Genomic DNA, 27,008 nt, shown 5'->3' with positions numbered 1-27,008 from the left:
AAAATTAGTAAAATACATGTAATTGGAATAAAAAGGAATTTAATTTTAAATGTGCACAAGGTTTTACTCGAGTAAAAACATAGATCATCTCTCCTTTTACAAAAGAACTGTGTGTCCATTGGCTTATATTTCTTTTCCCTCTTTTACTCAAAGAATCTAATATATTTTCTTCAATGAATATGTCCATTTGTATATCTTGGTGGAGTCTCTCCATCACATTCATATTCTGCACTGATTCATGATTTCATCTGTTCTCCTCCTAATTTACTCCATCAGCTTAACCACTGAGTGTATGGACAGCTATGAAGGCGTTTTATTTTGTAGATGTTACAAGCACAGTTGTTACAGCTTAAAATAACTCAGTAACTGAATAACAAAGCATCTAATGTACTGAAGGAAGGCAGGTCCAGGTTTACAGCTAATAAATTGGCTTCATGGAAAGTCAAAAAATTCAGTTTTTCAAGTGCAGTACTGCTTGAAGCGACAATCTACTTTCTCACCTTGAAAAAGGAGTAGAAATGACATTTCAGAACCTGAACCTTTACGTGAAGCTCCCATAGAAAGTACAACTATTTGTAATATATCCATTACAATATAGTACTAAACACAGTAAGTCCCTCTGAATTTAATTTTGTGATGTGATACGGGGTAATATTTTGGAACAAGTCAGTTCAGGTTGGATATTTTTAGTCCAAAATCATGCCATCCAGATCACATGTAGTGTAACTCAAAATCATTTTGTCAACTGTTTAACAAATTACAAATTCTTAAAATGGTATCAAAATTTGTCTGCACTCTCATGAAAATTTTTGACAATATTGCAATGACAACATAGTTACCAGAGATTGAGAACAATATTACATTGGACAAGAATGGTGGATGTAAATCGACAGAATCCTTTTCAAATGAATCACCTCAATATTCATCTTCTGTAAAGTAAGAAACCCACAGGAAATCAAAATCTGAATAGCCACGTGGGGAGTGAATCTGTTTCCCCTTTAATATGAGTACATGTCACAAAAACTGCACCACCAAGCTTGATTCAATTTATTTAACTGCTCCTCACCTCCTCCACTTGTTTTAACATAAATCCCAACTAAAGACAGACTTCAGCTGTGATTGATGACATAAATTGATCTCCCTCTTCTGATCATTTCATTTTTTTAAGTCTTCACTGAAGCTAATAAATTATTTCCAACACCTTTCTTTCCACTTTTTTATTGTGCTTCTTTAACTTATCCTTCCACTCTTTTCAAAACATCACAATAACTTATTTGTATGTTATTTCCAGTATTCCATTGTAAAATTGGTCTCAGTTTTCATATGCGTTGTTAAAACATTTACTCTGATTATATGTTATCACTTCAATTCACGCACACAATACAATAAGAAGAATTAGTGGATCTGACACATACGCGAAAGAAAGCATCAACAATATTTAAGTACGAAAATTTAGCAAATCAAGCTACATGGAGTACATTTCACCAAGTCTAACCAAATTTACACCTTACAAAAGAGTGCTTCCGGGGATGAATGAGTCAAGAAATACATAATCTAAAAGAGTCATGACTTTGAACTTATAGTATGCCATACTGCTTGCAATTTGTTTATAACGAATTATTTAAGAATAAACAGATGACTCACTGAAAGGCAGAAGCACCTTGGTGTCGACAGATACACGAACAAAAGATAGAGAGATTTGCATTGCTAGCTTTTGGAATGTGTGTGTGTGTGTGTGTGTGTGTGTGTGTGTGTGTGTGCGTGCGAGAAAAGAAAAGGAATTTCATTCCAAAAGCTAGCAAAGCAAAGCTCTGTATCTTTTGTTCGTGTATTTGTCGATGGCACTGCACTTCTGCCTTTCAGTGAGTTGTCTCTTTATTCGTACATAATTCGTTATTCTCAAGCAGAAGTTTCCTTGCATTATTATACTAGTAATTTCTGTTAGTCTGTTTATGTTGTTATTGGAGGAATTATCTGATTTATAAATTAGCTGAAAACAAGTAAATTCGAAAGTGCTGCTGTGCTTTTGTTTATAAATTCATGAGATACAGAATGAAATTTTTATGGTAGAGTGTGTGCTGATATGTAACTTCCTGGAAGATTAAAACTGGGTGCTGCACCAAGACTCAAACTTGAGACTTGTCTTTCACCGGCAAGTGGTCTCCTTTGTTCCATGGGAACTAGTCCCATAGTCTCGCAGAACAACTGTGAGGTTTGGAAAGTAGCAGACGAGATACTGGTGGAAGTAAAGCTCCTTCGTGGATGAGCCTCCTTTAAAGATGAGTTACACTTTCCTACAATTCTCCCAATAAACCAAAGTTGAATATTCACCTTCCTTACAACTGACTTGACATGCTCATTCTATTTCATGTCACTTTCAATTGTTACACCTTGATATTTAACCAATGTGAATGTGTAAAGCGGCGTACCACCAATATTGTATTCATACATGACAGGATTGTATTTCCTTATCTACATTGATATACACTTTCACATATTTAGGATAAGCTGCCATTCATCACATCAAATAAATATTCTATCTAAGTCACAACATATCCTCCTATAATCTGATATTTGCCTATACACTACAATGTCATCAGCAAACACTTGCAAACTGCTCCCTAGCCGAACTGTCAGAATGGTTCTATCACACTCCTCTGGGGTGCTCCTGACATTACCCCTGTCTCTTACAAATGCTTGCAGTCCAGGAGAACATACTGGGTCTTGGACTTTGAAAGTCTTTGAACCAGCCACAAATCTAAGAACCTACTCCATATGCTCAGTCCTTCGTTAACAGTTTGCAGTGTGGCTCTATGTCAAACGATTTCAGGAAATCTTAGAATGCGGAATCTGCCTGTTGCCCTTCATCCGTGGCTTGCGGGATATTGTGCAAGAAAATGGCAAGCATGAGCAATGCTCATACTAAGAGTTCACAAATATTTATAGTCTGTGGAACATGCAAATAACTAAATTAAACTGCCTTATTTGGTCCAAGCAACACCAGAGCCAATTATGGTGCGCAAATACACCAACACTGACCTAAAGGTAGTAAAATACACCCTATTGAATACTAATGCACCCAGACAGTATCAGATGCCTATGGTAAATCAGATACCAACCATGCCTCAAAAGTTGCTCCTCTTTTGCCTACACATTCTCTATGACATGTGTGTCAAGCACATTTGCTGTTATGTAACTTGTTTCCTGTTGGGACTGGGAGAGCACTATTATTGAAACAGAATCACACCTGGTGGATATCTAAACTCATACCATATAAAATTACACGTCATATGATATTAAGATGCTGATCAGTACTTGGGATCTACACAACATAGCCTGTCAGCTCCCACGTGCACTGAAGTCTATACTACACATGGATTGGTCCATTATTTGTCACCCAAAATGACCTGCACAACTCTCAGTCCCTGTGTTCATTACCTATCGCAAACACATAGCTGTACATTCTGTTGTTTTGCCTTATTTACAATGAAATAAGGGGAACCATCTCAGGACTGTACAGCATTTAATTGATGTTTCTCCTATGAGGTTGCAAATAGCAAAAAGGCTTATTATTCTTTTTTTGCACCTTTAAATACACAATTATAATGTAGAAAGTAACATACTCAAATGCCACAACTAACACAACTTAACTGGCACTGGAATGCACTGATGTTTTCAAAACTTGTAAGCGACAATAAATTTCATTTGTCCAGGTGTGTTGGAACTTCACTGTAACAATGCCAGAACCAAAATATATTTTATACATATGGCATGTGTAAGTCAATATGTTGATTACAACTGTACCGCATAAACAAGGATTGATGAAACCTAGTACATACACTGAATGCCAAGATATGCTAGAGTTCTTACATTGTTAAGTTGTTAATGCATGCCTTCAAAGTATTTATCTAGTTTAATGTCTTCTGCCTATGAACATTTTTTACAGATTTCTCCTGCCACTGTCAATCTTGGACATAAGACTAAAATGGCAAATTATTTCTGCTCAAAGGCCTCTATACCATGTGACAATGGAAACAAATCCTTTTCTCCCCCTAGCCAATGATATTAAGAGACTGCGTGATTTAAGTGTAAGAACTATAAAATTTCTGATGATATTTTTACACTATATTCTTAACAGGCACCATAACACAAAAATACATTAGTAACAGTTGCTACAGTGCCCTGGAATATTATCCCACACAAGGGAGTGGGTATGTAAAACAGATACTGCAAATATCTGATGGACAAAACAGCAAGAAATGCTTCCCCGTGCTTCACACTACACATCTTTTTGGTTAATTTATTCTTAACAAATAACAATCTATGTCTTATTACTAAAGAAACAAAATTCATAACTATAAAGTTTAACGGATTTTTAATTAATTTGTTCAGCCATTGTTTGCAAAGAGTAATGCTACAATGAACAGTGTGAATAACAACACGTCAAAAACAAATTACAAGAGATTTCTTAAATTCAATGGGATTACGACAATGTTCAGGGTAAAACTGCCAACAGACAGCTTTTTTCAATACTGCTCACTCTTCAAGATAAAATCCAATAAACATTTTTTTAATGATGGAAATTAAATAACAAACTGTTTGTGATTTTCTTTAGAGAGAGACACTCGGTTCCTGTAAACATTAACACTCGTTCACTATACCAAAATTCCTTGTAACGACGTTGCACATGGTTTATTGCTGAATATGAAAAAATGGTAACAATACTTACAATACTTCTCATTAACTACAGTGCCGCTGTAGTATATGTGAAAACTGATTACAAATATGACTACATATCTAATGAATCTTTGTAACAGTTCTGCATTGGGCTTAAGCAAACTGAATATAAAACTGAGTTGCTATACTATTTACATAGTGTTCCAGACACTATTTCTTAAACTTATTACAGAGGAAAGAAATGGTTTTATATTGTATTGTTGCAAATAATTTAATACATTGTACCTGGTACATTATTACTCTTTTTGCAATGATCCAGCGATTTTGTTACTGGTGGAAAATACCGGTTGAAACCCGAAACTGATAGCAGTGAGATTTTTGGGGAAAATTTAAGTGTGTATCAAAAGAATAGACTAATGAGATGTGGAGTTGGTGTAATTGTTGCAATAGATAAGAAACTCAAATCCACTGAGATAGAAATCGAGGCTGTATGCAAGATTGTTGGGGCAAGACTCAGTATCAAGGGTGGGCATAAAATTAGTGTAAGGTCCTTCTATTGATCACCAGATTCTCCTCATGATGTAACAGAAAACTTCAGAGAAAATCTCAGATCGCTTCTGCCCAAGTTCCCTAATCATACTGTAATCATTGGAGGAGACTACAACCAACCAACAGTAAACTGAGATGATAACAGTTTTGTTAGTGGGGGGCGTGACAAGACATCCTGTGAAATGGTACTAAATGCCTTCTATAGAAACTACCTAGAACAGATATTTCGAACCCCACTCAAGTAGGAAATATATTTGATATAATGGCAACAAACAGACCTGATGTCTTTGCTGATATCCACATCAAAACTGATATCAGTGACCATGAAGCTGCTATAGCAGCAATGAATACCAAAACACAAGGAACAAGCAGAATGGTTTATATGTTCAGCAAACTAGACAGAGAAACATGAACATCATATCTCAATGAGGAACATGAAACTTGCAACTCAGGACAAGAGCGTGAAGAGGAACTATGGCTAAAGTTCAAAAGAATAGTTGACAATGCACTGGCTAAGTACGCACTCAGTAGAGCAGTTTGTGATGGGTGATATTCTCCTTGGTATACACTCACTGTAAAGAAACTTCTAAAGAAATGAAGACTACCACATAATACGTATAAGGCAAAGCACAGAACAATAGATGGAGAGATGCTGAATGAAATGTATTTAGCAGTCATGAGAGAAATCTGTTAAGCCTTCAAGGACTGCCATAGTACAATATTATCAAATTATCTTTCACAAAACTCAAGAAATTCTGATCCTATATTCAGGTTACAAGAGGCAACAAAGTTAGTGTCCAGTCACTCAGAGACGAGACTGGAACTGAAATTCAGAGTATCAGAAATGCTTAACTCTGTTTTTAAATGTTGCATTATGCAGGAACATCCAGGAGTACTTCCTCAATTGAATTACTGTACCACGAAAAAGACGAGTGGAATAGATATTAATGTAAGTGGCACTGAGAAATGGCTGAAAACATCAAAACTGAACAAAGCCCCAGTGCCTGATGGAATCCATATCAGATTCTACAACCAATTCACAGCTGGGCTAACCCCTCTGTTAACTGTAATCTGTCTTAGATCCCTCATATAAAAATCTGTGTCCAGGAACTGGAAGAAAGCACGTGTCACACCTGTCTACAAGAAGGGCGGCAGAAGTGATCCACAAAACTATTGCCCAATATCCTTGACATCTATTTGTTGTCGGCTCTTAAAACACATTCTAAGCTCAAACACAGAGAGGTATCTTGAGCAGAATGACCACCTACATGCCAACAAAATAATTTCAAAAACACAGTTCACGTGAAACACAACTTACACTTTTCTCACTTGACATTCTGAAAGCCAATCAGATAGATGCAGTATTTCTTGATTACTGGAAAGCATTTGACTCTGTGCAATATCTACAGTTATTATGAAAAGTACAATCATATGGAGTCTCAGACAAAAAATGTGACTCGACTGAGAATTTCTTGCTAGGGAGGATGCAAAATGTTATCTTGGATGGAGCGTCATCGTGAGATGTAGAAGTAAGTTTGGGTGTACCCCATGGAAGTGTGTTGGGACCCTTGCTGCTCATGGTATATATTAGTAATCTTGTGGACAATATTAATAGCAACCTCAAACTTTTCACAGATGATACAGTTATCTACAACTAAGTACAGTCTGAACGAAGCTGCACAAATATTCAGACCAACCTTTATAAGATTGAAAAGTGGTGCAATGACTGGCAATTTGCTTTAAACGTTCAAAAATTTAAAATTCTGCACTTCACAAAACATTATATTAGAGAGTCACAGCTGGAATCTGTAAACTCGTACAAATACTTGGGTGTAACCCTTAGTAGGGACACAAAATGGAACGATCAGACAGACTCAGTCGGCAGTAAAGTAGGTAGCAAACTTTGGTTCATTGGTAGAATACTAGGGAAGTGCAATGTCCACACTGGAGATCACTTACAAATCACGTGTATGACTCATTCTAGAATATTGTTCGACTGTGTGAGACATATACCATACCAAACCAAACAGTGCTAGCAGTAATATTGGACATATGCAGGGAAGGATCACAAGTTTGTCTGATCCACAGGAGAGAGTCACTGAGACATTGAAAGAACTGGACTGGCAGACTCCTGAACATAGACGGAAACTATCCCAACAAGTTTACTGAGAAAGTTCCAAGCACCAGCTTTAAAAGAGGAATTTAGGAATATACTAGAACCCCTACATATCACTCCCATTGGGATCTTGAGGATAAGATTAGATTAATTACAGCATCCACATAGGCACTTAATCATTTTTCCTGTACTTCATATGTGAATGGGACGAGAAAAAGCCCTAATAACTGGTATAGTGGGATGAAGCCTCTGCTACATACTTCACAATGGTTTACAGAGTATAACGATGTGTACTTCAGTTAAAATCTGCCTGCTGCCCGAAAAAGTACTTTCTATCTATTAAAAATGAAATTTTAATTTATTTATTCATACAAAAGTACAGAGAGCAAAGAATTTCCATTACTCATAATTATCTTCCTTAGATACTGCACACACTCAGATTCTACGACATACCTTTACCTTTGCAAAGTCCTTGCACTTTTACTTCTCATGAACTATGAACCGAAATTTTTTTCTGACTTTTACAACAAGGAACTGATAATGAGCTCTGTGAAAATCCTGTTCTTGTATAAGTATGTTAATATATTCTTTAGCTAATTGCTGTTAATGATTTCATTCTTGCTCTTACCTTTCAAGCCCTATTTCTGGGAAAAGTCTTATGATACCCAAAGTCAGGCATTCATTTCAAGTTTACATTTGGTACTCTCACTTGTCTACCTGTGATGTCATCTACATTCCTATTTTGTTTTCACTTGACCATATACACTGATTTTTCAAAATTCTTTCACAGGAGGTGGTCATACTATGGTTCCTCCTTTCAATCATCTCATAAATGCCCAAATGATGTAGGCCTATCAAAATAAGTGACTGCAGGATGGCAAATCAACTGAAAAAAGGAACAGAGGCTGGCCCCAATTGGATAACTATAAGATTCTACAGTGTGTATGCAAAAGAACTTGCTCCTTTTCTAGCAGCAGCCTACTGTAAGTTGATGGAGTAATTAAGCATTCAAAGTGATTAAAAAATGCATACGTCATTCCCACTTTCAATTATAGTCACACACACACACACACACACACACACACACACACACACACACACACACACACACACACACACACAACTGTAGGTCCACATCACTGGTGATAGTCTGACAAATTCGAGAGCATGTTTTGTACCTGGGTTTCTAATATTTCTGGACAATTAAAATCTCCTCTGTAGACATTAACATGCCTTCCATAAACAACACCTGCATGAAACTAAGCCTGCTCTGATTGCCCATGAGACGTGGAAGGCAGTAGATACTGGTGCTCAGGTTGATGCTGTGTTCCTCCATTTCTGATAGGCATATGACAGTTCCACAGTGTCACCTAATCATTAAAATATGATTGCTGAATATTAGACAAACTTTGTGACTGGATTTTAGAGTTCCTAATAGACTGAACACAATGTCATTCTTAACAGAGAGAAATCTTCAGGTGTAAAACTAACTTTGGATGTTCTCAAATGGAGTGTTAAGGGATTATCACTGTTCAAAATACGTAGATGACCAATTGGGTCATATAACAAGCTGCAAGATGTGTTCGCAGGTAATGCAGTTTTTATATAGAGAAGTCTGAACACTAGAAAATAGTAACGAAATTTAGGAAGCCCAGCAGAAAGTCAACACTTGGTGCAAGGATTGACGGTATATCCTCAACATAAGCAAATGTAAGGTATTGCACATAAAGAGGTGTACAGACCCATTAATGTGTGGTAACATGATTGCCGAACAATCACTGGAAGCAGTCACAACCTCTAAATATGAGTATGCATACAAAGCAACTTAAAATGGAAGAACCACAAACAAATAATAGAGAAAAAGGCAGATGCTTGTCAGATTCATTCAAAGAATCCTAAGGAAGTGCAGTCCATCCATGAAGGAAGTAACAAAAAATCATCCTCACTCAGCTGGATAGAACTGATAGATGAAAAGGAGAATATCCAGAAGAGAGCAGCACATTTTGTCACAAGCTTGTTTATTAAGTGAGGAAGGGTTACAAAGATGGAATCTGCAAGTGCCATTGCATGTAACAAATTCATGCATCCTAAATTCCTTTATGTCAAAGCTTGACGATCTTTATGAAGTCAAAAACATGTAGTTTTGTACCCCCAGGCTCACTCTGTCAGTTCTGTGCAAATTTTACATAACAGACTTTCTGGAATGAATTTAAGTGAACTTTGTGGTGAGTTTCTGATCCACTTTTGAGTTATAAACATACTCTAAATATGGACACCTCTCTCTCTCTTCTCTTCTCTTCTCTGTCTCTGTCTCTCTCTCCCAAACACACACACACACACACACACACACACACACACACACACACACACACACACAAGCGCGCGTGCGCAAGCATTAGTCACAACAGTCACAAATATGACTGTAATTACTGAAAATCAAATCTCTGAGCGTAAGTTGGATGCTGATCTGATGCATGATTATTCTTTTTTGGCCTTATTTATTGCCATCTAGGCATACAAAACTCAAGTATCCGATAATGGCCTATTTTGATACAAGATGCTTGTATAACTTCAGAGGCAAACACCACAACAGAGGCATAAAGCATTACGAAATGAATCATTGTTAAAATTCCAAGAGCATACATTACTAGAAAAGTCGACCCATGTATTGCTTCCAACAATCATTCTTCTCGCACACCATTCGAAACTACTACAGGAAAGCATGAAGTGACAGTAGAAGTACCTTTCACCACACACCATAAGGCGGCTTATGGAATACAGATGTAGATAACACACATGTTAATATCATATAACAACTGATGTCTTACAACTTTCTTACTAATTACTCAACGCCTCTGTAGCACTTCACAGTCACATATTTAACTATCTTACCTTAATAATATTCCCATCCAAATCTAACTATTGTACTTTCAAAATATGATCATTAGTTATGAAACAACCTTCACTTATCAAACATAAGCAAATAATGGTACAAACAAAAGCTGCATTAAATCCTAGTATTTGGAACTCGAGGCACTTACAGATGCACAGGTCGAATGAAGTTACTCTGGGATGGAGTGGAATGTTATTCTGAACGGAGAAAATATGAGTGCAAAATTGACAATGAAATGTGAGCAACAATTCTTTTTCACGAAATTAGAACTGGCAAACTAAAAAGCAATGATGTAAAAGGGAAAGAATGGCTTGAATTTACTGCTATCAATGTGTACCATCATTTAGATACTTAAGCTACAGACACTACATTAGTAGTTTGATCTGAAAACATATCCACAACTAAGGTCATGGCTTCCAGTGGAAAAGAAACCATCTGTAGCATCATTATCTTGGACAATTCAGCCTAGAACAAGCACCTAACTTTCTGTTCTCGAACAATGAGATTACAATTGAGTGGCACCAAGAAACACAACAGACTAAATTCAATTAAAGTAACTTAACTTTATGATCGATGATTCAGCAAGTTTAGTGGTAAGGGCCAGATGGCTGCCAATTTTAGTTCTTTCTCAAGTGGCATGTTTGCTGTTTTGCTTGTTATCTAGGTACAAACAGTCATGTCACGGCAGGTGGTCGCACGCTGGCAACATACCTTCCCAAGCTGCTAACTGTACAATTATTTTATTCGAACTATAAATATCAATTGGGAGCACATTAATAAAATTAATAGACGAAATAAGGTTACAGCTTTAGAAACTTTTGACCTCTTGATGTAATGTTTACCAACACAGTTCCCCCCTCCGCCCCTCCCAGATGGACAGAGATGACAGGAAAGAAATATGGAGCACACTCGATTGTTAGTGGTCTAGGAATTGGTTGTAAAAGGAGGCTGGAGTCATCGCAAGGGTTAAGAAACTATACCATTACATTACTTACCAGAAGATATTTGTGTGTAAATGAAGGAACGTTGTTTAATAGGGACCAAACAAATGAGGTGGTGCAACTGTTAAGCCACTGACCTCATATTTGGGAGAAAGGGGTTTGCTCTGTCCAGCTACCATCATTTGAGTTTTTCTAGATCAGTTCAGACAAATGTTGATTTGGTTCCTTCACTAAGGGCATGGCTGACCATCTGTCCTGCACTTATAGGGCATACTCAAGTATTCTGTGTATATATTTTGAGCTACTGATTTTTATTGTATTACCACAACAACTCCTGTAGCACTGTGAGATGATCCTTGGATGAATATTAATAATATATATTTATAGGAGTGAAAATTGGGCATCAGCAAAAAATACTAGGAATTGCAGTGATGATGTACCCGAGTAGAGTCAAACAAGTTACATTAAGGTATCAGCTACAAAACTAAACTACTCAAAGAATGAAACAGATTTAAGCATTCTTCACACTACTCTAACTTGCCTCAGTTCCCCCTTACCTACCATAGTGATAATAATTAAAACCAGACATTTATCATACAATGTCACTACAATTAAATAGTAGAGCTTTGCATATCAGGAGACTGTTCATTAGAAGCTTCAGTAGAGACCCTTAAACTAATTTTTGCAAACAGCCCTTTTGAGTTATGAAGATCTAATTCAAATAGTTACAGGCAACTGCCATACACCCCACCAGTTTACAATCAGATCACATTTTCCTTGTCTCACATCACTATACCTAGCCTACAGATGTCATTGCCCCTTATGGTCCTACACCCTCCCTGATTCGGACTCCACAATACTGATATCAGGCTCATTTTCTACAGGAAGTAAACAGCTACCAGATATTAAAAATCACTTCATAAAAACACTGCTTCATTTTCAGAGCTTACATACAGACGAGACTCACAAACGTTATTTATATCTAGAATTATTTTGTGTTCGCTGCATCAAGTGTGTCAGTCCATATAATCACGTGCACCTCTGAGGTGCGCCAGACCAAATACTCACATACCCTTCTTTTTGTACCGAGTAACATAAAAACATAGATAAATGACCAAAGTTGAACTCTTAAGCATTGTATGAGTTATAATAAATATTAAATTATTTTTCCTCAAAGTATTTCTGGGCTTCACGCAGTATCAATATAGACATAGAAGTAAACTGCTGTGAATTGTTCTCCCGGTTTTCCACTTTTTAAAGAATGGTTCGCTCGTTATGTTTGCTAACTACGTTCACAAATTTTTATTTAGTCTTAGTTGATTACATTATGTACAGAAGTTGTACTTCTATAGGGCAAATCAAAATCTCACTCAATTATTATCACAGATTATGAATTTTTTTTTTTAGAAAACTAAATATCTTCGCGAATTTCAAGCCGAAAAACACAGCAGGAAGATAATCAAGTACAGGTTATTTGAATGAATAAATAAAAAATAACAGTTATAGTTTAATACACAATTACGGCCACAAATAACATCGATGGAGATACATAATGAAACTGCACGCTTAAATGGCCACAAAAGTGTTAGCTTTTGCGATAATTTCATCCACTATATGTGAAGTCCTGAAACACCATCCCACTACACCAACACCGACAAAATACTTCGTCTGTCAAACCGGAAGTATCTAAGTGATGACGTCACTGTGGTATGTAATGATTACCTGCGGAATGTGGTGCCAAAGCTTGTTGGTTGACTGGTCTTGCTTCGTCCTTTTCTTTTTTTTTTTTTTAATTATTCTTTCACTGAAATCTCCCACATGAAGTGTACCCGCCTGTGAACGGACTATCCTTGAGAAGGAGGCCGGATGCTACTGCGAAAAACGCTCAGCTTATCGTCTTTCCTTAGCAAGCATTGACTGGTCCCGTCTTAATTTCCTTTCTGTTGCTCATAGCACTGTGTGTGACAGTCTTTCCTTTATCCATAACGTGCATTGATGATAAGGACGACCTTTTACTGTATCAGCGATTTGATGGGTACTTCTTCGTCAAGTACATTTCATTCTGAAACGCGCGTGTCGGAAATATGTAGAGAAAACAAATTTGTCTTACAAGGTGATAACCACTTTTTTTTTTTACGAATGAAGAGAGATTTCTATAAATCCACCAAATGCAAGCGCTTAAAGAAACAGAGAAAGATACGTAGCAATGAGTTACGTGAGAATAGAAATGTTCGACACAGGCACAATATAACACTACTTTGTGTGTAAATATAAACGAGCCAAGGAGATCAAAAATATAGTAACACCGGAGGCGCTATTTAAACACTTGTTATAAGCTTTTTTTTAAATTTATCCTTTTACTCTACCACTCGTGCTATGGGGCGATACAACACACCCAATAAATAATTCACCGCACTTAGGCATGGATCCACTGTTAGATTCTGAGGGGGAGGGGGATGGGAATCCATACGATAATTTGTAAGGATGTTTAGACCTGGGGATATGGCATGGTTTAACTATTTTAGAAGACGAATGGCAACTTTTAAGTTGTTTGATGTCGTTGTGCTCTTCAGTTCAAAGACTGGTTTCATGCAGCTCTATGCTGCTCTATCCTGTGCAAGCCTCTTCATCCCCGAGTAATTACTGCAACCTACATCCATCTGAATCCGCTTACTGTGTTCATCTCTTGGACCCCCTCTACTATTTTTACCCCACACGCTTCCCTGCAATACTAAATTGGTGATCCCTTGGTGTCTCAGAATGTGTACTACCAACCGATCGTTCTTTTGGTCAGGTTTTACCACAAATTTCTCTTCTCCCCAGTTCTATTCTGTACCTCCTCATTAGTTACATGATCGACCCATCTAATCTCCAGCATTAAATTTCAAAAGCTTCTATTCTCAACTTGTCTAAACTATTTATCATCCATGTTTCACTTCCATACACAGCTACATTCCATACAAACACTTTCAGAAAGGACTTCCTGACACACAAATCTTTATTCAACGTTAACAAATTTCGCTTCTTCAGAAACGCTTTTCTTGTCATTGCCAGTCTGCATTTTACATCCTCCCTACTTCGACCATCATCAGTTATTTTGCATTCCAAATAACAAAACTCATTTACTACTTCATGTGTCTCATTTCCTAATCTAATTCACTCAGCATCACCTGCTTTAATTCGACTACATTCCATTATCCTCGTTTTGCTTTTGTTGATATTCGTTTTATATCACCCTTTCAAGATACTGTGCATTCCATTCAACTGCTCTTCCAAGTCGTTTGCTGTCTCTGTCAAAATTGCAATGTCATCAGCAAACCTCAAAGTTTTTATTTCTGCTCCCTGGATTTTAATTCCTACCCCAAATTTTTCTTTTGTTTCTTTTATTGATTGCTCAATATACAGGTTGAATAACATTGGGGATAGGCTACAACCCTTTCTCACTCCCTTATCAACCACAGCTTCCGTTTTGTGCACTCGACTCTTATAACTGCCCTCTGGTTTCTGCATAAATTGTAAGTAGCCTTTTGGTCCCTGCATTTTACTGCTGCCAACTTTACAATTTGAAAGAGAGTATTCCAGTTAACATTGTCAAAAACTTTCTCTAATTCTACAAATGCTATAAATGTCAGTTTGTCTTTCTTTAACGTATCTTCTTTGAGAAGTTGTAGGGTCAGTATTGCCTTGCGTGTTCCAACATTTCTCCGGAATGGAATCTGATCTTCCCCAAGGTCAGCTTCTAAGAGTTTTTTCGTTCTTCTGTAAATGATTTGTGTTAGAATTTTGCAGCCATGACTAATTAAACTGATACTTCGGTAATTTTCACACCTGTCAGTACCTGCTATCTTTGGAACTGGGATTATTATATTCTTCTTGAAGTTCAAGAGTATTTTGCTTGTCTTGTATATCTTGCTCACTAGATGGAAGAGTTTTATCGTGACTGGCTCTCCCAAGGCTATCAGTAGCTCTAACAGAATGTTGTTTACTCCCGGGCCTTGTTTCGACTTAGGTCTTTCAGTACTTTGTCAAATTCTACACGCAATATCATATCTACATCCTCTTCCATTTCCATAACATTGCTCTCAAGTGCATCTCCCATGTACAGACCCTCTGTGTACTCCTTCCATCTTTCTGCTTTCCCTTCTTTGTTTAGGACTGGTTTTCCATCTGAGCTCTTGATATTTATACAGGTGATTCTCTTTTTTCTGAAGGTCACTGTAGTTTTCCTGTAAGCAGTATCTGTCTTACCCCTAGTGATATATGGCTCTACATCCTTACATTTGTCATCTAGCCATTCCTGCTTAGCCATTGTACACTTCTTGTCAATCTCATTTTTAGACTTATTTATTCCCTTTCACCCGCTTCATTTATTGCATTTCTCTCCTTTTTATCGATTAAATCCAGCATCTCTTATGTTAGCCAAGGATTTCTACTAGTCCTCGTCTTTTTACCTACTTGATCCTCTGCTGCCTTCACTATTTCATCTCTCAAAGCTACGCATTCTTCTTGTATATGTTTTTCTGTCTGTTCTTGTCAATCATTCGCTAATGCTCCCAATGAAACCCTCTACAAACCCCGGTTCTTTCAGTTTATCCAGGTCCCGTCCCCCTAAATTCCTGCCTTTTTGTAGTTTCTTCAGTTTTAATCTGTAGTTCATAACCAATAAATTGAGGTCAGAGTCCACATCTGCCCCTGGAAATGTCTAAAAATTTAAAATCTAGTTCCTAAATCACTGTCTAACCATTATACAATCAATCTAAAACCTCCTGTTGCTACAAGGTCCCTTCCACATGCACAACCTTCTTTCATGATTCTTAAACCAAGTATTAGCTATGATAAAATTATGCTCTATCCAAAATTCTACCAGATGGCTTTCTCTTTCATTCCTTTACCCCAGTCCATATTCACCTACTACTTTTCCTTCTCGTCCTTTTCCTATTATCGAATTTCAGTCCCTGCTGACTGTTAAATTTTCGGCTCGTTTAACTATCTGAATAATTTCTTTTACCTCATCATACATTTCCTCAGTCTCCTCCTCACCTGCAGAGCTAAACTTATACTACTGTGGTGGGTGTGGGCTTCATGTCAATCTCAGCTACAATAACGCATTCACTATGTTGTTGATAGTAACTTATCCGCATTTCTATTTTTTTACTCATTATTAAACCTACACCTGCATTATAACTCTGTATTCACCTGACCAGAGGTCCTGTTCCTCCTGCCACCGAGCTTCACTAATTTCCACTATAGGCCTATCTAACTGTAACCTACCCAGTTTCCTTTTTAAATTTTTTAGCCTACCTGCCTGATTAAGGGATCTGACAGTCCATGCTCCAATTCATAGAACGACAGTTTAGTTTCTCCTGCTGACGATGTCCTCCTCAGCAGTCCCTGCCGGAGATCTGAGTGGGGAATTATTTTACCTCCGGAATGTTTTAGCCAAGAGGATGCCATCGTCATTTAACTATACATTAGAGCTGTATGCCCTCAGAAAAATGACGGCTGTAGTTTCCCCTTGCTTTCAGCCGTTTGCAGTACCAGCACAGCAAGGCCACTTTGGTTGAAGTTACAAGTCCAGATCAGTCAATCATCCAGACTGTTACCCCTGTAACTACTGAAAAGACTGCTGCTCCTCTTCAGCAACCACACATTTGTCTGGCTGCTCAACAGGTAACCCTCCTATAGTACAGCTATCTGTATCACTGAGGCAGACACCCTTCCCATCATCAGCAATGTCCATGGTTCATGGGGGAACCATAAAGAATTTTCATATGTGACAATGTTAAAAACCTGTGTGTACTAACTCTAAAATCGTTCTCTTGAAATGAGAACACCTGAATACATTACATTTTTTGTTCCTTTACCTGAGGGCTAGGGGGAGCCAAGGTGTCCCTTTGCCCATATGTATAGGCGCCCTTTGTAGGAAGGGGTGGAGGGGGGTGTGGGGCAGATTTGTTATTGACTTCCCAACCTTGCCCTTTCAGATATAACTGCCATAACCATCGTTTTTAACATGCCTGTTACACAGATGCCATGATAATAATAATGGCAATAAATGTATAAATATTTCAATATAGCATTATTAGCTGCAACAGAAGACATGCGTTGTTGGTGCTGCACATTTACCGATTTTGACTGAGATAAACCCACGCTGCAGTGTTCTTTTTCGGCACGCCACTGTAGAAATTGGCACAAAACTGCTAATTGAAGAATCCATGCAATTCGCACATTTATTTAGGTATAAAAGTCGACTTCGGAATTTTCCCATGCGTGAAACCGTATTCACAAGATTCGTGTGCCGATTTGAAATTCTAAATTATCATCTTTTACTGTATGCGTCGGTTCTGCATAATCTTTCATTGGTTGTATCAGTACCTGTTTGTACTGTGATACAATGTTAAATTTCGGACATGCATGAGTACCGCCATAAACTCGTGCTGTTGTCATCAACTGCACGTTTAAGCTTATTTGCGCTCTTTTAAAATTTTTGAATACCATAGACATGTCCTTGTTCAAAACATTTGTTCTCGAATTTCACTGTATAATTATATGAGAGGTAGGTTATTTTTAAGAATTTTCTGATGCTTGGGAAACTATGCTTTCGTTAAGTTACCGGTAAGAGTTTTTGGATCATCGTTGCCAACTTGACATATTTCCTGACAAATTTGATGGAATTTCATGTTGTCTGATGCATAAAATTTAGTTTTGACGGTTGACGGTTTTTTATAGATATATTTAAAACTGGGCGTTTTTTGACGGATGTTTCTGGTTTATTTAACGTTGAAAAAAATATATATATTCTTTGATAAAACTATTACGAATGCAAATCTTTGTGCATCTGCAAAACAATGCCATGGATTTACTGCACTAAAACTCTGAGTTTCACTCAGTGTGTTGCAAAAACGGGCTGGATTTCTGATTTGTTCATTCAAATAAAATACATGTAGGATATAACTGAAAACTGAACTGAAATTAACTCCTTAGATTTCCTTCCTATGTCGCTATTTTTTAGCTAACAGTATCATATCAAACATCTGTGACAACTGGCAAACTCGGCAAAGCAAACCTAATGAGGTGGCAAATGACTATAATGTCTATTTAAGCAAAGATACAATGATAAGTTAGAGTCCCATACTCACGAACTGAGCGCAGGAAGCAGAAGCAGGAATCCTGAAACGCCATACTGGGAAGCATCTGTGTGGAGATGGTTTGCCATTGCCATCCTCCGACCTGTTACGAAGTGTCAAGCGTGTTTTGTACATAGGGGATGACTGTGATGAGTGCTAGTACTGCGTTGTGTCGTGTTTCTGTTTTTATGGATGAGGAGGGAGAGGTGAAACTCGGTGCTGGCACATAGCTTAATTGTCTCGAAAAGCATCAAGGGGACCGTCAAGCTAACATCCCCATCCGACAGACGAATCCCCATCAACAGTGTCACACTACTTTGCTCTATGAGTTAATGTCGCGAATTCTGGGTAGTGATTGCAATACATCAGTGTACAGTACTTCTCGCGAACTGTAGCTTGGCGTCTGTCAAGCGTGGTTTGTGAACAGAGGGGAGAGCGCTGACAAGCTATGCTGCATGGCGTGATAGGTTGCGAGGGGAGAAGGGGCGAGGAGAACAAATTTCACTCCATGTACAGTAAGCACTCAGTGCAGGCAACAGAAACCTGTGTTTTGAACTTCCATGAGCTCTTGATAACCAGCTTATTTTTTCTAAATGGAGTAAAAGACAGTCCCTGTGATGAGCCAGCAAGCACATCATCACTGATTTTCGTAAGGTTCGCAATGAATATAGCGCAACAATGCAGTCAACACTGGCTAATTGGTACGCTGTGTTGTTGGCAAGGAACAACTGCAAATCACTAGGATACGAATTTTCCTGGCTGCTGCCGACTGCTACCGATTATAACTGGGGAGCTGCGTACCAGGTTACAGACTACATTGTTGTACTGAGTTATCGTGTGTTTAATAACTAGCGTCTAGTGCTCTTTTTGTTTGTTTTTACGACTGACTAACAATGTCTGAAAAGAAAGTCAAGCGGTATGTATGACATTTTAGAAAAAGTGGTTAAGTGATAAACAGTTAAAGGATTGGTAGTTAGAGGTTCCTGGGAACTCAGTAACATGGTGTAAATATTGCCAATGCAACTTGAATGTGCGTTTGTCAGATTTGCTTCTACATGGAAAAAGTAAGAAACAAGTAAAAGCAGCTGAAAATTTTTCATCTTCACAACAGCCAACATTGCCATTTCAGTCTACCAAACATAAGTATGAACGTGTTGCTGCTGAAGCTGCTATTACATTGTTTATAGTTAATCACTGTGCTATTAGATCCGTTGATCATCTTTCAGATCTAACCAAGAAATTTATTCAGAGTGCTGACCATGCATCTCTTGTATGGCTACACCATACGAAGAGCAATGCTTTGATCAGGAACATTCCCTTCCAGCACTTTAAATCAGAACTACATGCTAATTGTCATTTCAGTCTTCTTATAGATGAATCTACAGACATTTCGGTCGCCAAAGTGTTGGCTGAGTGCATTGTATATTTTTCAAAACAATGAAGAGGTGGCCGGCCGCGGTGGTCTAGCGGTTCTAGTCGCTCAGTCCGGACCCGCGCGACTGCTACAGTCGCAGGTTCGAATCCTGCCTTGGGCATGGGTGTGTGTGATGTCCTTAGGTTAGTTAGGTTTAAGTAGTTCTAAGTTCTAGGGGACTGATGACCACAGATGTTAAGTCCCATAGTGCTCAGAGCCAATGAAGAGGTATTTCCATCTTTTTGGGAATTGTTGAACTAGAATAGGGGAATGCTGAATGTGGTGTCACTGCAGTGAAGTGATTACTTTCATATTATGGTCTAGACATGAAACAAATGAGGGGAATTGGTACAGATAATGCCTCACTATTGGTTGGTATTAATAATAGGGTTATCAGAAACTGAAATGTGAGGTCCCTAATCTTGTACTGATCCCCTATGTTTGCCATTCAGTTTACTTAGTAGTGTCCTCTGCTGCCCAGGTGCTACCAAGGAGTCTTGAATTTTTAATTTGTGAAACTTATTCTTGGTTTTCTAAATCTTCTTCTCAACAAGACATGTATAGGTAGTTGTTTAAAGCAATAAATGATTGAGCCGAATCACTTAAAATTACACACCAATCACACACAAGGTGGCTATCGATCGAAGTTGCTGTTACTCGCATTTTAAATCAGTGGCTTGAACTACAGACATATTTTGAAATATTCAGACATCAGACTAAGCACTACACAGCTGAACTGTTATATACTATGTACTCGGATGCCATCAATACACATTATCTTCTGTTTCTTAGACCAACTCTAGAAGAATGTCAAAAGATCAATAAATCATTTCAATAAAGTACATCAGATGTTCAAAGGTACTGCAAGACTTTGTTCTTCTTGTTGTAGTTCTTACGAGGCAGATTGTTGTCTGCTGTTATAAGGGGGATTTGTTAACGGTAAACTTAGAAAATACAAATCTCCTAATATTTATCTTGGCCACGAAGAAGAGGTTTCATTGGTGAACATGATGAAAGAACATAAAATTAACTCAGAAATCGAAAAAGTTTTTCGCGGTAGGTGCGAAAATTTTCTGATTTGCTTAGCAGAGGAGCTCCAGAGGTGACTGCCAAATCATGTCAAGATTTTGCAAAAAGTGTGCCTAATTGCTCCAGAACAGTGTTTGTGAGTGGCAAAAGAAAATATAATCCCACTAGCTCAGGAATTTCAATGACCTGACACAGAAATAACAAACATTGACTTTCAGTGGTCAAAATTAACTACTGTCCTATGAAAAAATGTTGACAATATAGTATAACTTCGGCAATAGATCGCACCATAGAAGGACTCTAGTTCCCAAAGTCCATTTCAGGAGCTCTCAGATTTTGCAATGATGCTTTTGGTGTTACCTTGGTCAAATGCTGAGGGCGAAAGAGCATTTAGCATGCTCACAAATGTGAAAACCTCCCTCAGGAATATACTTAAAACCAATATGGTAGTTCTCAATGTTTGGACCGGTGTGCGAGTGTATACCCATCCTTTTTTCCCCCTAAGGTAAGTCTTTCCGCTCCCGGGATTGGAATGACTCCTTACCCTCTCCCTTAAAACCCACATCCTTTCGTCTTTCCCTCTCCTTCCCTCTTTCCTGACGAAGCAACCGTTGGTTGGGAAAGCTAGAATTTCGTGTGTATGTTTGTGTTTGTTTGTGTTTCTATCGACCTGCCAGCACTTTCGTTCGGTAAGTCACATCATCTTTGTTTTATATATATATATATATATATATATATATATATATATATATATATATGTGTGTGTGTGTGTGTGTGTGTGTGTGTGTGTGTGTTTATATATGATTACATATACATGATACAAATGTACCATTGTACCTAATAAGGCATAATATTGGGTGTGACATCGTAAATATTCAGATTATATTTATATATACAATAATTTATTTTAGTTTAATATTAATATTCACTTAAAGAGTATAAACACTTGTCAATCAAGAAATATTTCAGTTTCACTTTGAATAAGTTCCCTTTGTGGCACCTTATAGAGCTCGGTAATCTGTTGTACCATATTTGACCACTAATGCATGGACTTTGGTCTGTTGTTTTTAATTTTGTTCTTTGTCTGTAGTAGCAGTCTTCATTTCTTGTATTATAGGCATGCATATCAGAGCACTTTGTTGCTTTGTTTTGATGTGTCACAAAAAATATATTTAATTTGTAAAGATACAGTGAGTAGACTGTGAGGTATTTATGATGAACAAAGATTTCCCTGCATGAATCTCTATACCCTAATCCATGGATAATTCTGATTGCTCTTTTCTGTAGGGTTAATATTCTGTTCATATGTATGTCGGCAGCACAACCCCATATCTCTATCCCGCAATTAATCTGTGCAAAAATGGTTCCATAATAAATTGTTTTTAATGTCTGATGTGGAACTACTTTTGATAACTGGCTGATTAGATGTAATGAACTGCTGATTTTATTGCATAAAAATTTGATATGGTTTACCCATCTTAGATTTTCATCTTTGTGAACACCTAGAAATCTGCAGCCTTCTGTGTCCACTACTTCAATTCCACCTATGTTACTGATAGAGGTTTGGTGTGAGTTTGCAAGTTTAAATGGCAATAACTGAGAATTACTGATATTAACTTTCAAACCTTGATCTTGGAAATAAGTAGTTATTTGACGTAGTCCCTCAGTTGCTACCAATGTTAACTCATCATTTTGTTTACCAAGAAATAACAGTGAGGTATCGCCTGCATAGGTTACCAATTGGCAGTTGAAAGGTTGCTCTATATCATTTATGTACACTAAGAAAAGGAAAGGGCCCAAAATTGAGCTCTGGGGTGCACCTTGTGTGACTGTCTCATATTTGGACTGGAAATTAATGATCTGATTATTGATTTTGTAAGTCAGCTTTGTACACTGCTTGCAGTTAAATAAATATGTAGCCAGCAATTGCATGGATGCAGCATTTACATTGTATGACTCAAGTTTACTTAAAAGTAACTCATGGATTACCGAGTCAAAGGCTTTAGTAAGGTCTAGAAATATGCCAGCTGTTTGCATTCCTTGATCAAGGGGACCATACGTTTTGTGAAGAAATTTCGTAATTTCTCTGATAGTACTATGATCTTTTCAGAATCCGTGTTGTGTCTCTGTTAGGAACTTATTTTTCAAGAAATAGTCACAAAGTAGTGCCAGCAGCACAACTTCGAATACTTTGCTGAAGACGGGTATTAATGATATGGGCCTGAAATTTGAAACCTCTTCCTTGGATCCTTTTTTATGCACTGGTGGTGGTGGTGGTGGTTAGTGTTTAACGTCCCGTCGACAATGAGGTCATTAGAGACGGAGCGCAAGCTCGGGTTAGGGAAGGATTGGGAAGGAAATCGGCCGTGCCCTTTCAAAGGAACCATCCCGGCATTTGCCTGAAACGATTTAGGGAAATCACGGAAAACCTAAATCAGGATGGCCGGAGACGGGATTGAACCGTCGTCCTCCCGAATGCGAGTTTTATACACTGGTTTAATTGTACTCCATTTCAATACATTTGGAAATGTATGTTCTCTGATACTGCAGTTTACCAGGTGGGTGATTATTTTAAGTAATTCCTTATTACATTTTTTAATCACAATACTACTCAAACCATCCCATCCAGATGAGAACATATTCTTTAGGTTATTTATTATCCTGCCTATTTCTTTTTCACTTGCTTGTTTGAATTCAAAAGGTGGCTCTTCAAAGGGGGCAGAGCTTTACCTCACTACTCACAATTGTGTTATTAACTGGACTGACAGCTGCAGATATAAAGTATTTATTGAAAACATTGCAGACTTTATTAGGATCTTTAATTGTGTTTCCCTCAGGTCTTCTATTTACAATTTCAGTTTCTGGCTTTGGTGTGGCTTTGCGAAATTGATTTACAATTCTCCATGAGGTCTTGTCTATATTGTCTGATTGAGCTATTTCACTGCTGTATATCTGTTTTCTTAGACTTGAAAGCTCTTTCTTCAAGATTTTCTTGGCTTCGTTGTACTTGGCCTTAAAAACCTGCAGGTTTGTTGACTTGTGTAGCACATCCAGGTCCTGGATGTTTTGCCTGAGTTTTATCATATTTGCTGAAAGTATCAATCTGTTGGTTTTTGCACTTTGGTTATTGGTGAACACTCTTTGTATTTTCTTAACAGGGCAGCATCTGTCAAAGTGTCTTAGCATAGTATCATAGAATCTGGCCCATTTGTTTTCAGATCCTTCAGTCTGGTAAACCAGATCCCATTCCTCTATAGCTAATTTATTTCTTAGGGCAAGGATGTTACCCTCTTTTAGGATTCTTTTATTTTCGATAACTTTTGTCATTTTTGGGATGCTTGTGTTTACATACTCTACAAGCTGGCATTTGTGGTCAGAGTAGTGAAAATCCATATTCCAGCACCTAACACTGTCTCTAATATGTTTACATAGTATAATGTAATCAATTCTGCTAGATGTGGACTTTGTTACCCTGGTATCACTATTTACTACATTTATGAGATTATATGAGTTAAGAGTATCTATTAACCTCATATTACACAAACTGGAAGATTTTGACTCAATATTCAGATCACCAAGTATAGTTAGGTCACTGGGACCACAACGTCCCACTACTCTACTAAATATGTCTAAGAAGCTAACTACATCAGCCTTTGGTGGATGGTAAATCCCAACAACTTTATGTTTTCTCATAACCTCTCTACACTCTTTGGTGTGGACTTCAATGCCTGTCACTTCAATCAAGCCTTCTTTGTTGTACTGGTCTAGGTAGTTTATTTTCTTGTACTCGAGACTCTCACTAATGTAAACAGCCACACCACCACCCTTATGATGAACTGTTATTACTTTAATCAACATAGGTGAATAAATGTTCTGAAATTTATGCATCTTAACGTTTTCGAGGCGCAATGACTCTTACATCAAATTTTGAGCATGGTGTGTATAATTTCGGCTTCTTCTTCTAAGTGTTTGACGTGCCATGGGAAAGTCAGTTCTGGGGATGTGTGCAGCTGTTGTGGCAGATGGTTAGATTTGGGGTGAATGTAGTGGCATGGGAATCTGGGAAGTAAATGAGTCTCTTCCACGGTATTGCAGCATTATGTTCAAGGGATAGGAAAATAGCGGAACAGGAAGGGAAGATTAGAGCCCTTCAGGCTGAACTGGATAGTGCTAGGGAGGAACTGATGAGGTTAAGGGGGGAGGAGCGTGAAGACAGGTGGGAAATGGTAGCAAGGAACAGGGGTCACAAAAAGAGAACAGTATCAGACAGTTTCATCTGTGGCACAAAAAACAGATTTGCCTTGCTACCTCAGTCAGCTAAGGAAGCGTCTTAATTAGTTAGTGTAGTCAACACTCAACCGACTTTCACTAGGAAACCGACTGTTGCAAAAAAGTGTAAAGTAGGAAGAAAGTTCTGTTGTTATGTAGTAGCCATTTGCAGAGAACCTTTAATAATTTTCTGAAAGGCATTATTTGCAATTTCCTCAGGTGATTCTTGCATCTTGGATGTGATTACTATACTTGTATCATCAATAACAAGAACTAGCTTTGCATCTTCATGAATATAGAATGGCAAGTCGTTAATATATATTAAGAAAAATAAGGGTCCCAAGACTGAACGCAGTGGGACACCATTCTTGATCCTACCCCAGTTAGAGGAATCTGCTGGTTTTTGCAGACTATCTGTACTGTTAATTTCAACCTCCTGCATTCTTCCAGTTAAGTATAAATTAAACCATTTGTGCACTGTCCCACTCATACCACAATACTTAAGCTTATGCAGAAGAATTTCATGATTCACACAATCAAAAGCCTTTGAGAGATCACAAAATATCCCAATGGGTAATGTTCGGTTATTCAATGAATTTAATATTTTACCCAGATAAGCATATATAGCATTTTCTGTTAAAAAGCCTTTTTGAAAACCAAATTGACATTTTGTTAGTCTTCATTTTTACAAATATGTGAAGCTACTCTTGAATACATTATTTTTCAAGAATTTTGGATAAAGCTGCCAGAAGTGAGATTGGGCGATAGTTATTAGCATCAGATCTATTCTCTTTTCTATGCAATGGTTTGACAATAGCATATTTCAGTCTGTCTGGAAAAATGTCCTGTTTCAGTGAACTACTACATATGTGGTGGAGAGTCCTACTGATTTGTTGGGAACAAGCTTTAAGTATTCTGTTGGAAATGCCATCAATTCCATGAGAGCTTTTACTTTTGAGTGAATTTATTATTTTCCTAATTTCAGTAGGAGGGATGGGTTGAATTTCTTCCATATACTGCCTTGCATTTTCTGATGAATAGCTGGATCATATTTTCTCTACAACACTTAAAAATGATTATTAAAAATGTTTTCTGCTCCTGACTTCTTGTTAACAAATTTTTCATTGTGTGTGATAGGAATACAGTCTTCCTCTGCTCTCGGTTGCCCAGTTTCCCTTTTCACTATATTCCAAATTGTTTTAATTTTATTGACATAACGCACATAATTCTGGACTTTTTAATAACTTTTCTTAATTCAGTGCAGTAGTTTTTATAATGTTTCAGTGTTTCGGTATCATTTCTCCTCCTAGCTATAAGATAATTTCCTTTTTCTGTTTACAAGATATTCTTATCCCTTTAGTAAGCCATGGCTTTTAACACGGTTTCTTACAGTTATATTTCATTGTTTTCTCAGGGAAATTGTTTTCAAATATACTCACAAAGGTATCATGAAATAGCTTAAACTTTAAATGAGCATCATGTTCCCTGTACACCTCATCCCAGTCTAACTGTTGCAGGCTTTCCCTAAAATTTTGAATTGTTAAACTGTTAATGGAATGCACTATTTTGGAGGCCTGTTTCGCATTACTGTATGAAGCTGTATTATATACTCTAATTAGCTGTGCTTCATGATCAGACAGACCATTCATAAAAAGAAAAGTTTTTATTTCATTAAATTTATCTTTGTCTATGAAAACGTTATCATCAGTGTGCTGCTTTCCTGTAGGAAAATCAGTAACTGATGTCAAATTGAAAGAACCAAGTAATACTTCAAGATCAAGTTTTCTATTGGACTCTTTCAGGAAATCTACATTGAAATCCCCACGAACAATAATTTGCTTTCCTTTGTCTGACAGGTAGTACAACAAAGCATCCAAGTTTTTCAAAAATAGTTGAAAATTTCCCAATGGGGACCTATACACGGCTTCAGTTATAAAAGTGCCATTATTTAGTTTAAGCTCACATGCACATGCTTGTATGGTGCAACATGCCA

At 37.5% G+C, this 27,008-nt stretch overlaps 1 protein-coding gene across 1 annotated transcript in view; it reads right to left on the bottom strand.

Moving 5' to 3' along the window:
• LOC126263042 (CLIP domain-containing serine protease B9-like) overlaps positions 1 to 13,229 on the bottom strand; it is a 186,991-nt gene extending 173,762 nt beyond the window's left edge. Inside the window, exon 1 of the mRNA XM_049960019.1 lies at positions 12,899 to 13,229. The gene's annotated coding sequence lies outside the window, so the exon portion shown is untranslated. The remainder of the gene's footprint in view (positions 1 to 12,898) is intronic.
• Between the last annotated feature and the right edge of the window lie 13,779 nt (positions 13,230 to 27,008).

The sequence above is a fragment of the Schistocerca nitens genome, chromosome 1 (assembly GCF_023898315.1).
Source record: "Schistocerca nitens isolate TAMUIC-IGC-003100 chromosome 1, iqSchNite1.1, whole genome shotgun sequence".
Classification (NCBI taxonomy): Eukaryota; Metazoa; Arthropoda; class Insecta; order Orthoptera; family Acrididae; genus Schistocerca; species Schistocerca nitens.
The sequence above is the reverse complement of the archived record's forward strand: the minus strand, read 5'-3'. Positions and strand labels throughout refer to the sequence as shown.